General features: G+C 43.1%; 1 protein-coding gene across 1 annotated transcript in view; it reads right to left on the reverse strand.

Moving 5' to 3' along the window:
• Positions 1–248: 248 nt before the first annotated feature.
• Positions 249–12,758, reverse strand: part of LOC149443832 (pleckstrin homology-like domain family A member 2) — a 60,334-nt gene continuing 47,824 nt past the window's right edge. The window contains exon 2 of the mRNA XM_089655153.1: positions 249–834. The gene's annotated coding sequence lies outside the window, so the exon portion shown is untranslated. The remainder of the gene's footprint in view (positions 835–12,758) is intronic.

Raw genomic sequence — 12,758 nt, forward strand, 5'->3', positions numbered from 1 at the left:
AGAGATGCATCAAATACACACCCAAAAAGTATGTTGAAACAGTAGGCACTTTAATGTGTCGAAGCAAGTGTGAATGAGCCCTCAGGGATCTTATATTGTAAGCTCCTAGAGGGCAGAGACTGGTGTGAATGTATAATGTATATATATATATATATATTGCTGTGTAAATAAATGGAGCTATATAAGTACATATGATAAATAAATAATACATAACAAATTAATAGTTTTCATGGAGACCACTCTAAAGCTCAGATTAAATTTTTTTTTTTATTATTTCAAAATCACAAAAAATAACCACTTGTTCCACTTAGGTGGTCAAAAAGTCTGAATGAGTAGCAGCAAAGTAACTACAGTTTCGGAATACCCAGAGGTCCTCTGCACCCACTCGCCCTTTTGTAGATATAAAACAAAAGCACATTCCTCAGTGAAAAACCAAAGATGGAGAGAATTACCGACCAATAATTCTAGCCACATCCCCAGGTCCTGACCAATGTCTTTTTTTTTCTTTTTTTCTTTTTTTTTTAAGCGTTTTAGAATCTTTTTTCTTAGAGGACGGAGAGAACAAATTAACAATAGCTGTTCCTCTGCCTTGCTTAGAAAAAGAATAATGAGGTGTTTTTTTTTTTTTTCATTTCTCTCATTGAAGGTCTTGTAGTTCATGTGAGGATTTCTTAATCAGGCTGCAGTCGGCATCTTCTGCAGATTACAAAACCGCCAGGTCAGCTCGGGTCCCCGTGACTTGGAGCCTGACTTCCAAATTCACACTGCTCCACAAATTAGAGGAAAAGCCAAAAGGAGAAAGAACACTTCGGTCTATGCGGCATCCAATGAATCCTGTACAGGAGAAAAGAATATTTATATTAGCATACATTGTTACTGCTATATATATTTATTTTTTTGCATTTTCTACATTTTGGTATTTACTACACAATTCAGTAGGATGGATTAATTATTTTAAAGTACTTAAACCCAACAACAAAAATAAAACCAGTCCTTAGTTCTCTTTTTCAGGCATATACCGAAAAATACTGGTTGATCCTGCCAGAAATCCTTGCCACTTCCTGTACATTGAACAGAAAGTAATGCTATTGGCCTTCCCAGTTCACTTCTGTGACCTAGAGGACACCCTCTACAATGCTATGGAGAAAGGGGGAGGTGTTATGTAGTCCCGGCAATTTTCCTGACCTAGGGTGACTATGCTACTGCTCCATAAATACAGTATAGTGAGTAGGCAATGTCATTGTAGGACAGATGTGTTACTGGCAGAATGTCATTTCATTATAATTTATTTCTGCTCCCTCATCACCTCCTCCCACGCTCGCCTCCAGGACTTCTCCAGAGCCTCTCCTATCCTCTGGAACTCCCTACCACAGCATGTCCGGTCAGCCCCCACCCTGTCTGCCTTTAGGCAATCTTTGAAAACTCACTTTTTCAGGAAAGCCTACCCCACCTCCACCTAAGAACTGTACTTGAATCAGCTCCACCAGATCATCCCCCGCAGCTATCACCTTTTGCATCACCTCCCCCTTCCTTTAGATTGTAAGCTCCCCGAGCCGGGCCCTCCTATTCCTTCTGTACTGAAATGTATTGTAATTGTATTGTCTCCCTTATATTGTAAAGTGCTGAGCAAACTGTTGGCGCTATATAAATCCTGTATAATAATAATAATAATAATTTCTGATTAGTTAGAATTTGTGATTCAGAGATTCGGATACATCCGAATCTCCTAATAACAAAAGTTTCATCCGAATTTCAATTCGTTATGAATCAAATTGCACTATGATGTCTAAAAATAGCGTGTGACAAGGTTACAATTAGAAAGTGGCACACTATCCCTAAAAATTATTTTAAATCTTGGCATCTACATTCTATTTACAAACATTTATAAGCTCTTTATTTAAATACACAACATGTAGCCAAGGGTTGACTGAATGGCACTAAGAAATGGCTTGCAGTATTTACTACCTGCAAACATTTGTTGACAAGGCTAATGAAAGCCCATAATGTCCAATTCTGCATTTTTACATATATGTAGCGCCTTCTAGGTAGCTAGGTTTATTGTTTTATAGTTAGAGGCTGGATAGCAGCCTGGGATGAGTCAGCCTGGGAGTGAGGCAGGAGTTCACCTAAGGACAGGCTGGGAGGCTCTACAGGTCAGGGCTTCTGGAGCCTTCCCACACTTCAAGAAATTCAGAAAACTTTCTGGAAGGAGGGGAGGGAGCCAAGATCTGCATGTTTAAGGGGACTTGGCAGGTCCCCAGGCAGGAGGCCAGGCTTGGTGACCAAGGACATCCCTTAAATGTGGAAGAGCCTGAGCAGCAGGGGAGTCGGGTGGAAAATGGACTGAAGGAAGGTGCTGAAGCGTGGAGCCTGGAAGGGGGCCCCAGGGAGGGCAGCCTACCTAAAGGCTGGTTGCTGGACTGAAGGATCTTGTCCAGCTTGTTCTCTGAAGAAATTCAGAGACCTTTCTGGAAGAGGGGTGGAGCAGGGAAGGGAGCCTAGATCTGCATGTTTAAGGGAACTTGGCTAATCCCCAGGTAGGAGTCTGGGCATGGTGACCAAGGACAACCCTTAAATGTGGAAGAGCCTGAGCAGCAGGGGAGTTGGGTGGAAGATGGACTGAAGGAAGGTGCTGGAGCGTGGAGCCTGGGAGGGGGCCCCAGGGAGGGGAGCCTACCTACAGGCTGGTTGCTGGACAGGAGGATCTTCATTTTTTCATCACCCCTTAGGGAGGACATTCTGAGCAGCAGGGAAGGAGCCAGCACAGTGAAAGACCTGAAAGCTACCAACCCACCAAGTTGACAGGACAGGACAGTGTGAGTACTCCTATACCCCCCTGGGCCAAATAAAGGGAGAGGGCGGTCAGGTGCAAGACCTATCCAGTTCTCATCTGGGTCTACTTCATTGTTAGATCTTTCCCAGGGATACCCTCAGTGCAGCCTGGTGAAGAGGAAGGATTCATCTGGGGTCTGAGGAGGTACACCAAAGGGGGCTTAGAGCTCTCTAAAAGAGACAGCGCTATATTTGCTCTTTTCTAGCATGTTCTTTTGTACAGTGTACAGGTTGTCTTCAGGTTTACAGTTCTTGAGCGTCCCATATACCCCTAGACCCCATCCAAGCTGTTAACCCCTTAATAAAAACAACTTAAAGACAGTTCAAGGACCGTTCACTGACTACAAGTGTGCAACTGTTGAAAATGCACGTTGGCTGGCTGTACAGAGCTTAGGGGAACCCAAAACAAATCCAGCGGCCCTCAAGTGGGTAGTGCTACATATATATATATAATATCCATAATGGTTTAAGAGTTCTGAAAGCAAGGGTTCTCTTTAATAGTAACTTTTCAGTATTGAAGGGAAGGGGGTACCTTTGGATTTTAACCCCCCTGGCGGTATTCCCGAGTGTAGCTCGGGGTAAAGTTTCAGCACCACAAGCGGTAGCCCCGAGCTACACTCGGGAATAGACTGCAGCGTTGCTCCGGGATCTCTTCTTCACTTACCTTGTCCTGCTCTCCCGCGATGTCCTCCCTGCAGTATCCCCAGCAATGTCCTCCGGCCGATGCCGGCATCTGTCTTCTGGGTTCCGTTCCCTGCGACGTCGGGACGTACGGGGGACGGAACGGCGGGAAATTTAAAAATGTGAAAAAGTGACATTCACTAAAGTCACTAAAATCACATAGTAAAACATTCCTGTATCAAACCATTTCACATACATTTTGTCCCGAGTGCTTTGTCCGGCGCCCTGACTGCATTTTTACTGTTCTTTCTGCCTGGAAACTGAGAAAAGTCCATGGCGTCCAAAAAGCGTCCCTTTAGGTCAAAATCGGTTTTAGACCGGCTAGAGAACAGCGATAGTAAATCAGAACCACTTGCAGAATTGAGTGATAATGATTCGTGGGGGAAATTCCTCATCAGACACTGAATACGATTTTGTGACTTTGCTCAGTGATGTGCGAACTTGGCGCTCTATTTCAAATTTCAGTGTTTTTGGTTTGATTACATTATTGAATTAAATTTATTATTATTATATTATTATTTTTATGATTATTAATTAAATTATAATTTATGATTTCGTGTTTCAAATTTTATCATACCCGGGATGTTTACTAGACTCTTGTTGGGACAGATTTCAGTGAGTTATTCCTAAAAATTACAGCCTACAACAAAAAAACGACATATTTCCATGCAAAAAAATTTACCGCTTTGAGCACAGAAATACTGATATAATCAGACCGCTAGGGAGGCTACTACAATATTATTAAATTCTTATGCTGGGGTCCAGAAAATAATCATGAAAATCCCCTTTGAAATATTACCTATGTGGAGGACACCCAGGCAATCTTAGATTAGAAAAGAAGTTGGGATAGGGACTTCAACTATATAACTGTCAGGAGCATGTAACCCTCCTGTTCCATGGCAGCTGCTTGTCTCATTCCAGCACCTTGGCTGAGCTGCACTCTTCCTGTCTGTCCATTTGCAGGATGATTGCTAGACAAAGCCTCTGGGTGGTGTTCAGATCTGTTTTAAGCCTACCATGCACTCAGTCTCATGCTTGTGATAGTGTTTGCAACATGAGTTTCAAGCTCCTTGTTTCTCTGCCTTGTTCCCACGCCTTGACCTACATCGTCGCCCAAGCCCTGCCAGCTAGTTTGGGTACACTTGTTTTCAACCTTGGATTGGACTTTGACTATGCTCTGAATTCTGCCTGCCTTTTGACCCTGGATTGGACCCTGACCACTCTCTGAACATTGCCTGTCCTGAATCCGGATCAGGGACGGACTGACAACTCATGGGGCCCCCGGGTAATAGGGGATCATGAGGCCCCTGTGTCCTTGCCCAAACTCAAAAAAGCCAATAAAAAAGGTACCAGGGGCATCTCATGAGGCCCCCTACTGACCCCGGGCCAGTAGGATTCTGATGGATCCACCTCCATCCAAACCAGAGTGCAGAAGTAACCTCTGAAATAGTAAATGAACACGTTAAAACGGCAAAACTTCCAAAATACGAATCACCCCCAAGTTCCATTTAGGCATTTTTGCGTGATGTGGTGTGCGATAACATACAATAAGGGACAGCAGAGCACAGGGCCGGATCTAGGGTGGTCTGTGTTCCCCCAGATTTTCATTGAGCCCTCCACAGGTCTCTAAGATCTAGGGTGGTCTGTGTTCCCCCAGATTTACATTGAGCCCTCCACAGGTCTCTAAGAGTGATCCACTGATCAATGAGCCAGTCTTATTGGGGGGGCAAATGATGTAAAAGAGCACTCTGATTGTAACAATCCATGTAAGGGGGCACTGTGATGGGGGCACCTAATGTAAGGGGCAGGGGCGGACTGACAACTCATGGGGCCCCCGGGCAATAGGGGATCATGGGGCCCCTGTGTCCTTGCCCAAACTCAAAAAAGCCTATGAAAAAGGTACCAGGGGCATCTCATGGGGCCCCCTACTGACCCTGGGCCCTCGGGCAGTGCCCGAGTTTCCAAATGGTCAGTCCGCCCCTGATCCGGACTGTTACTGGACCACTCTACCTGTTCGGTTCGCACCTGCTCTGGCGGTGTAGCCAACCACTATAGCATTGTGTATAAGACCTGGGGGCAACCAAGTACCGGTTGGCCTGCTTTCTTTGTGGAACAGGAGACTGTTATAGGTGAAGAACACAGAAACCAGCTATAGTGCCCGACCACCAATGCTAGAGGAAGACGTGACAGTAACTGTACTGTGTATAACAGTTGCTCCGTGTTAAGAACATACAGAAGCATTTTGCATAAAACCGAGGTGGGTTTTGTGTAGAATTGTAATTTTTACTCTCACTTCATCTGGAAATAAAAGCTAAATTGATTAGTAGATGGCCACCAATTATGTTATTACCATTCTTGTAACTTTCCAAAGTGGTTTCACCTATCGCCCCAGAAGACAAGAGCACTGCAGCTGTTCCGCACAGCACCCTTTGTCACGCCCTATTAAAAATTCAGCAAGTGGAACAGATGGGACATAGGTCACTGTGTCTCTGCGCTGCAGTTTCTTCTCTATCTTTATAGAAGTATTAACTATTACTGCAGATAGGAAATAATAGACATGCCATAGTAGTACTGTATCTCCCAGCCACAGTGCTCCAAGAAATAACCTCAATCAGAAGCCACCCATCCCATTAGAAGTCCCCCATCACATCATAAGTCCCTACAATTGAAAATATAGGTGCTGCGCCCTGTATTTGGGTAGATGTCTATTTGATATAATGGCTTTATATGATGGTATGATTTAACGAGAACAATAATGAGTATTATACCCTAATGTATAGTCAGCACAGTTGTAAGGATCAATTCAGCTGTATACAAAAAATATAATAAACCTAAAAAATGTGAATGTGGATTAAGAAATCATTATAATATAAATCGTAATAATAAAACAAAAAAAATAAAATAAATATGAGTGCCCTATCATATCCCACAGACGAAGCCACGTGACCCTGTGGCGCAACGCTTTGGGGAGGGGCATCGACGTCACCACGTACCCGACTTCTAGAACGGCGAGAATTGACAGTGTGTGCAGACATGTGTGATACATAAGTCCCCCAATTCATATCAGAAGCCCCCCATCACTTCAGATCTCCCCTGTTCCCCCATAGATCAGAGTCTCTATCAGAAGTGGAGACCAACTAAATTGATTCCTAAATTTTACACCACCACCACCATCCCAAGCTGCGTGTAGGCGGGAGAGAGGCCAGGGGGTAGGCACCCCCAGGGGAAGGAACGGCACACGTAGTGGTTGGATGTGCAGAAAATGTATTGTTAAGAACGTTCCAACAAACAGCAATGGAGTCTATACAGCAACCTAGAATTATCGCCAACACTCACAGATGGTTGCATGGTACTTGCTGGAAGAGATGCACAGAGACAGCACCCAGCACAGGAGGAGGCTAGGAGGCAGATAGGCAGTGAGCAGGGAAGAGCTGGTGGCAGAAAGGTCCCACATGGAAGCACTAGTGAGTGGTTCCTATACTGTCCCTTCTTCTCTGGAACCTCTCCCTTCCGCTCTCCCTATTCAGCGGGTTCCTGTCCCTAACCTACCCACATGCCAAATGTGCACCACCTGCAATGACCAAGTGCTCTCACTAAAGATGGACGCATGGGTCATCCATGGCAGCAGTTCACCCGATGATGCATATCGAGACCTAGAAAAAGGTACATTCCCATGTCCTCCACTTTCCCTGCATGGTAGTTGCAACAATGTCACGTGTGTGCGGAGGTCAACCTACACCTGCCAACATGCAGCCAAATATTTTGTAGCGGCCCGGATGCGGCATCATTTGGAGACCGCTGGAGAGATGGAGCAAAGGACTGTCACTCCAACTATGGCTAGCCTTAGTATTAAAGTTTATATCAATGCCAAATCAACAAATTCATCCTCAGATCCATGTATAGATTACCATACCACATGTGGGGGAAACTATTTATTTTCAATCTTCATTTTCCCAAAACGATTCAATATCAATTCAATTGTTTTTGAGAATAGCAACCCTGAGCACAAAAAAATTCTTGTAAAATTTTTTAAAATTAAAAATCTTTACAATAACAAGAAATAATAAAGCTGTATAAAACATACTGTATGTTGTCAGAATTGGGTCATAAGAAAGTAAGTTACAGCAGGGCTGGGCAAATCCCAGGAGCCAGGTAGCCAATGTTACTTAAAAATCACAGATGGCTCCTAACTTTTGAGGTTTTCTCTAGGTGTTGTCAATGGAGCTGGCTCTTACCAACAAAGATCCTGCTGTCTCCTGTATTGGACAGACTGGCTGCTGAATTCCATATGAATATGTCCACCCCCAAGTTCCATTCAGGCATTTTTGCGTGATGTGGTGTGCGATAACATACAATAAGGGACAGCAGAGCACAGGGCCGGATCTAGGGTGGTCTGTGTTCCCCCAGATTTTTGTTGAGCCCTCCACAGGTCTCTAAGAGTGATCCACTGATCAATGAGCCAGTCTTATTGGGGGGGGGGGGCAAATGATGTAAAAGAGCACTCTGATTGGAACAATCCATGTAAGGGGGCACTGTGATGGGGGCACCTAATGTGAGGGGCAGGGGCGAACTGACAACTCATGGGGCCCCCGGGCAATAGGGGATCATGGGGCCCCTGTGTCCTTGCCCACACTCAAAAAAGCCTATGAAAAAGGTACCAGGGGCATCTCATGAGGCCCCCTACTGACCCCGGGTCAGTAGGATTCTGATGGATCCACCTCCATCCAAACCAGAGTGCAGAAGTAATCTCCAAAATAGTAAATGAACACGTTAAAACGAATATGGCCAAACTTCCAAAATACGAATCAATTCGCAACAAAGAATATACGATACAATTACAAATATACAAAACTAATTCTGAAAATATATAATGCTAGCATAACGATTATGATGAAACAAAATTTTTTTTTTCCATCATATCTTTTATTAAATTTTCTTTAAAAAAAAAAAAAAAATTCCTTACAAAACCATCATATCTCCTTTTACATCATACATATAAACTTTATCCCCATTCCCACCCCAACACACCCCTGTCCAATCTCATCTTATCCTCTCTTTCCCCTCCTATTGATCTAGTCATATATATAAATCTCTTTAACCATTTAAATTCTCTGGTACTACTATCGGGGGACCTTTCATTTTTAAATATTTTTCTGAAGTTCTAAACTCATACCATCTACCCAGGGGCGGACTGACCATTTGGAAACTCGGGCACTGCCCGAGGGCCCGGGGTCAGTAGGGGGCCCCATGAGATGCCCCTGGTACCATTTTCATAGGCTTTTTTTATTTTGGGCAAGGACACGGGCTCCATGATCCCCTCTTGCCCCGGTGCCCCATGAGTTGTCAGTCCGCCCCTGCATCTACCCCAAATCTTTCTAAACGTTTCCATTTCATCTTTCTCCATGTAACAAAGTTCCTCCATCCTACTAACATATTCAACTCTGTCTATCCAATCCCTCATTATTGGTGGATCCTGGGCCTTCCAAAACCTAGAGCTTAAACCCTTAATCAGATGATTGAATAAACTGTTTTTATATTGTTTTACCGACAACTCTGTTCTATAGAAAAGACATACCCATGGATCCTTCTGAGAGATGTTCTCCAAATCTCCTGCATATGATAAATTATCAAAAATCTCCGAAATAATTAATGAACATGTTAAAACAAATATGGCCAAACTTCCAAAATACGAATCAATTGGCAACAAAGAATATACGAAACAAATACAAATATACAAAACTAATTCTGAAAACAAATAATGCTAGCCTAACGATTATGATGAAACAAAATTATGAACTTAACAAACGAATCTGAAATGATAGAAAACACATTTTTCCATCGTGCACAACTCTACTGGTCATCGTTGATGATACATCTCTGTAATTAAGATTTATGCTGTGTCTGATGAAAGGAACTTAGTGCTTCAACAGCTTGCTACACTTTTTTTTTAATTATCTTTATTCAGATTTTCAATTTTTCTTTTCACAAAATTACAAAAGAAAGATAATATACAAAATCCCGATACAAAGGAATCAGGCAGGAGACAAAAGCAACAAATAGAACAGATCAACAGAATAACTAAATGGAATGTACGTTTCAAGACAAGCAGAAGAAAGCTTGTCATTTACAAGTGAGACACATCATATTCATACATATACAGAGGAAAGCCGAATTCAGGACTGGACACCTCAACTCCGTCCCAAAGTGGCACATATAAAGGTCATAGTCAGAGCGGACTGACAACACCGGAGCGCATGAGACCTGGGGCACTCTGGGCATCCTATCTGCTCTCTTGGGCCTCAGCATTGCCCCATTTTTATACAACAGGTTGGCCTACTGAAACTCCAAAAACCTAAAAATCGGTAGCAAAGATTTTAACCCTTCCCCAACCCAGCTGGGGTCGGCACCTAACAAATCAAGCCGTTTTCAACAAATCAAGCAGTTTTTCTTCCTGAAATACTGAGCAGGTAGCGTATGCTCCCTGTCAGGGGCGGACTGACAACTCATGGGGCCCCCGGGCAATAGGGGATCATGGGGCCCCTGTGTCCTTGCCCAAACTCAAAAAAGCCTATGAAAAAGGTACCAGGGGCATCTCATGGGGCCCCCTACTGACCCCGGGCCCTCGGGCAGTGCCCGAGTTTCCAAATGGTCAGTCCACCCCTGGTCACAATGACAGAAAGGAAACTTCACATGGTCAAGAATACATCTACAGCTATACTTTTTAATAGATTATTTTTAACCCTTTGAGGACCATAAGATTACGGAACGCCAAAAGAATCAATTTGTTGTTTTTAAAGTTCGTACACTTCAGTTGCTGTAACTAAGCCATTTCATGAAATAATTGGCAAAAAGCTAGATCCATTTGTTGTTTGTTGATAAGAACTAATATTTTGACTCAAACCAAAAAAAAAAAAAAAGTATTTTAAGTTCTTAATCAGATGATACAGACAATTAAAAACCTGGGACAAATACGTCCCTTGGTCCTCAAAGGGTTAATAAAAGCTGGATTCATTCCTAAATACACTAAGTATAAACGGATATTAACATTTATAGGTAATAAACACCAGAGACTGTTGATCCAGGGAGTATCAAATTGCCTTTGCAGAAATAGAAACAGAATTGCTCCCTGCTGAAGCAAATTGAACCATGCTTTACGGGGGATGGGGGGGGTGCCTTCCTCTGGATCATCTGTGGGCAGTGGTGTATTTAGGTTTTGTGCTGCCCTAGGCAATGCAAAAGTCGAGCGCCCCCCACCCTGCGGAGAGAACCTGATATTGACCAACAACACCCCCACCCGAAAAAGCCTTCCACTAACACATATCCCCCACCCCCCCAGTGAGAGAAAGAAAGACACTCACCTTCACAGCTCCGGACATCCCTGGGAATGAGAGTCGGGCTCTGCACACACCATCAAGCAGCTCGCAGACTCTCTTGGATCCCATCTGGTCCCTATGCCGCACGTTTCCCTTCTTCAGTCCCTTCTTCCGGGGAGCGATGCTGCCCCCCTGAAAAATGCCGCCCTAGGCAAATGCCTTGTGGTAAATATGCCCCTGTCTGTGGGTATAGGGTTCTGTATATAAAGGTTTTTCTATGTATTTATTTATTCTATTTATTTATTTTTCTATTGATTGAACTGAATGGCCTATTGTCTTGTTTTCAACCTGTAAAAAGACACAATTATGTAACTAGGTAACCTTTTTTTTCTCTAGGCTATGCATACCCAGTAAGAGGGTCCTAAATGCTATACCTCCCTGGGGTCAAGCTTGTTAAATCTGACCGAGGCAACTAAAGGTTTGACATGACAATGAAGAGACCCTGTCACTCTGAAAACTTTTAATATCAGACAGTGGGGTTGATTTACTAAGGGCAAATAGACTCTACACTTTGCAAAGTGCAGTTGTTCCAGAACTTAGTAAATGAGGTAAAGCTTCACTTTGAAAAGAATACGTGCAAGGAAAATGTAAAAAAAACAGCATTTCTGCTTGCACATGATTGGATGATGGAAGTCAGCAGAGTTTCTGCTCATTTACTAAGCTCTGGGGCATCTGCACTTTGTAAAGTGCACAGTCTATTTGCCTTTAGTAAAAAAAAACTCAGTGAGTCCTAGCAGGGGAGGATGGCTTCAATGTTCTGAAATTTTACAGTATCAGATTTTTAAGGCAACAATAAAAAGATATCATATAATAGGTTTCTTTTTTTTCCCATAATGACACTTTTGTATTCGTCAGTGGTTTTATCATTTTCTTTTTTGTTACCACTTTTTTTTTACCAAAATAATTTACCATACTTCTTGCAGTTCTTGATGTTTCAAATGACAAAGAAATACGCCTCTTACCATAGATAGCACCAGGAGCGGACTGACCATTTGGAAACTCGGGCACTGCCCGAGGGCCCGGGGTCAGTAGGGGGCCCCATGAGATGCCCCTGGTACCTTTTCATAAGCTTTTTTGAGTTTTGACAAGGACACAGGGGCCCCATGAGTTGTCAGTCCGCCCCTAGATAGCACTGCAATGTCTTCGTAGCCTCCCTAGCGGTCTTATGTCCATATTTCTGTGCTCAAAGCGGTACTTTTTTTGCATGGAAATATGTATTTTTTTATTGTAGGCTGTAATTTTTAGGAATAACTCACTGAATTCTGTCCGAACAAGAGTCTAGCAAACATCCCGGGTATGTTAAAATTTGAAACGCGAAATCATAAATTATAATTTAATAAATAATCATAAAAAATAATAATATAATAGTAATAATTTTAATTTAATAATATAATCAAACCAAAAACACTGAAATATGAAATAGAGCGCCAAGTTCGCACATCGCTGAGCAAAGTCGCAGAATCGTTTTCAGTGTCTGATGATGAATTTCCCCCACGAATCATTATCACTCAATTCTGCAAGTGGTTCTGATTTACTATCGCTATTCTCTAGCCGGTCTAAAACCACTTTTGACCTAAAGGGACGCTTTTTGGACGCCATGGACGTTTCTCAGTTTCCAGGCAGAAAGAACAGTAAAAATGCAGGCAGGGCGACGGACAAAGCACTCGGGACAAAATGTAAAATGGTTTGATACAGTAAAGTTTTACTATGTGATTTTAGTGAATGTCACTTTTACAACTTTCAAATTTCCCGCTGTTCCATCCCCCGTACGTTCCGACGTCGCAGGGAACTGAACCTGGAAGACAGATGCCGGCATCCGCCAAAGGACATTGCCGGGGACACTGTAGGAGGGACATCGTGGGAGCGAAGGAC

The sequence above is a fragment of the Staurois parvus genome, unplaced genomic scaffold, assembly GCF_062004578.1.
Source record: "Staurois parvus isolate SC_StPar_1 unplaced genomic scaffold, SC_StPar_1.0 ptg000827l, whole genome shotgun sequence".
Lineage (NCBI taxonomy): Eukaryota > Metazoa > Chordata > Amphibia > Anura > Ranidae > Staurois > Staurois parvus.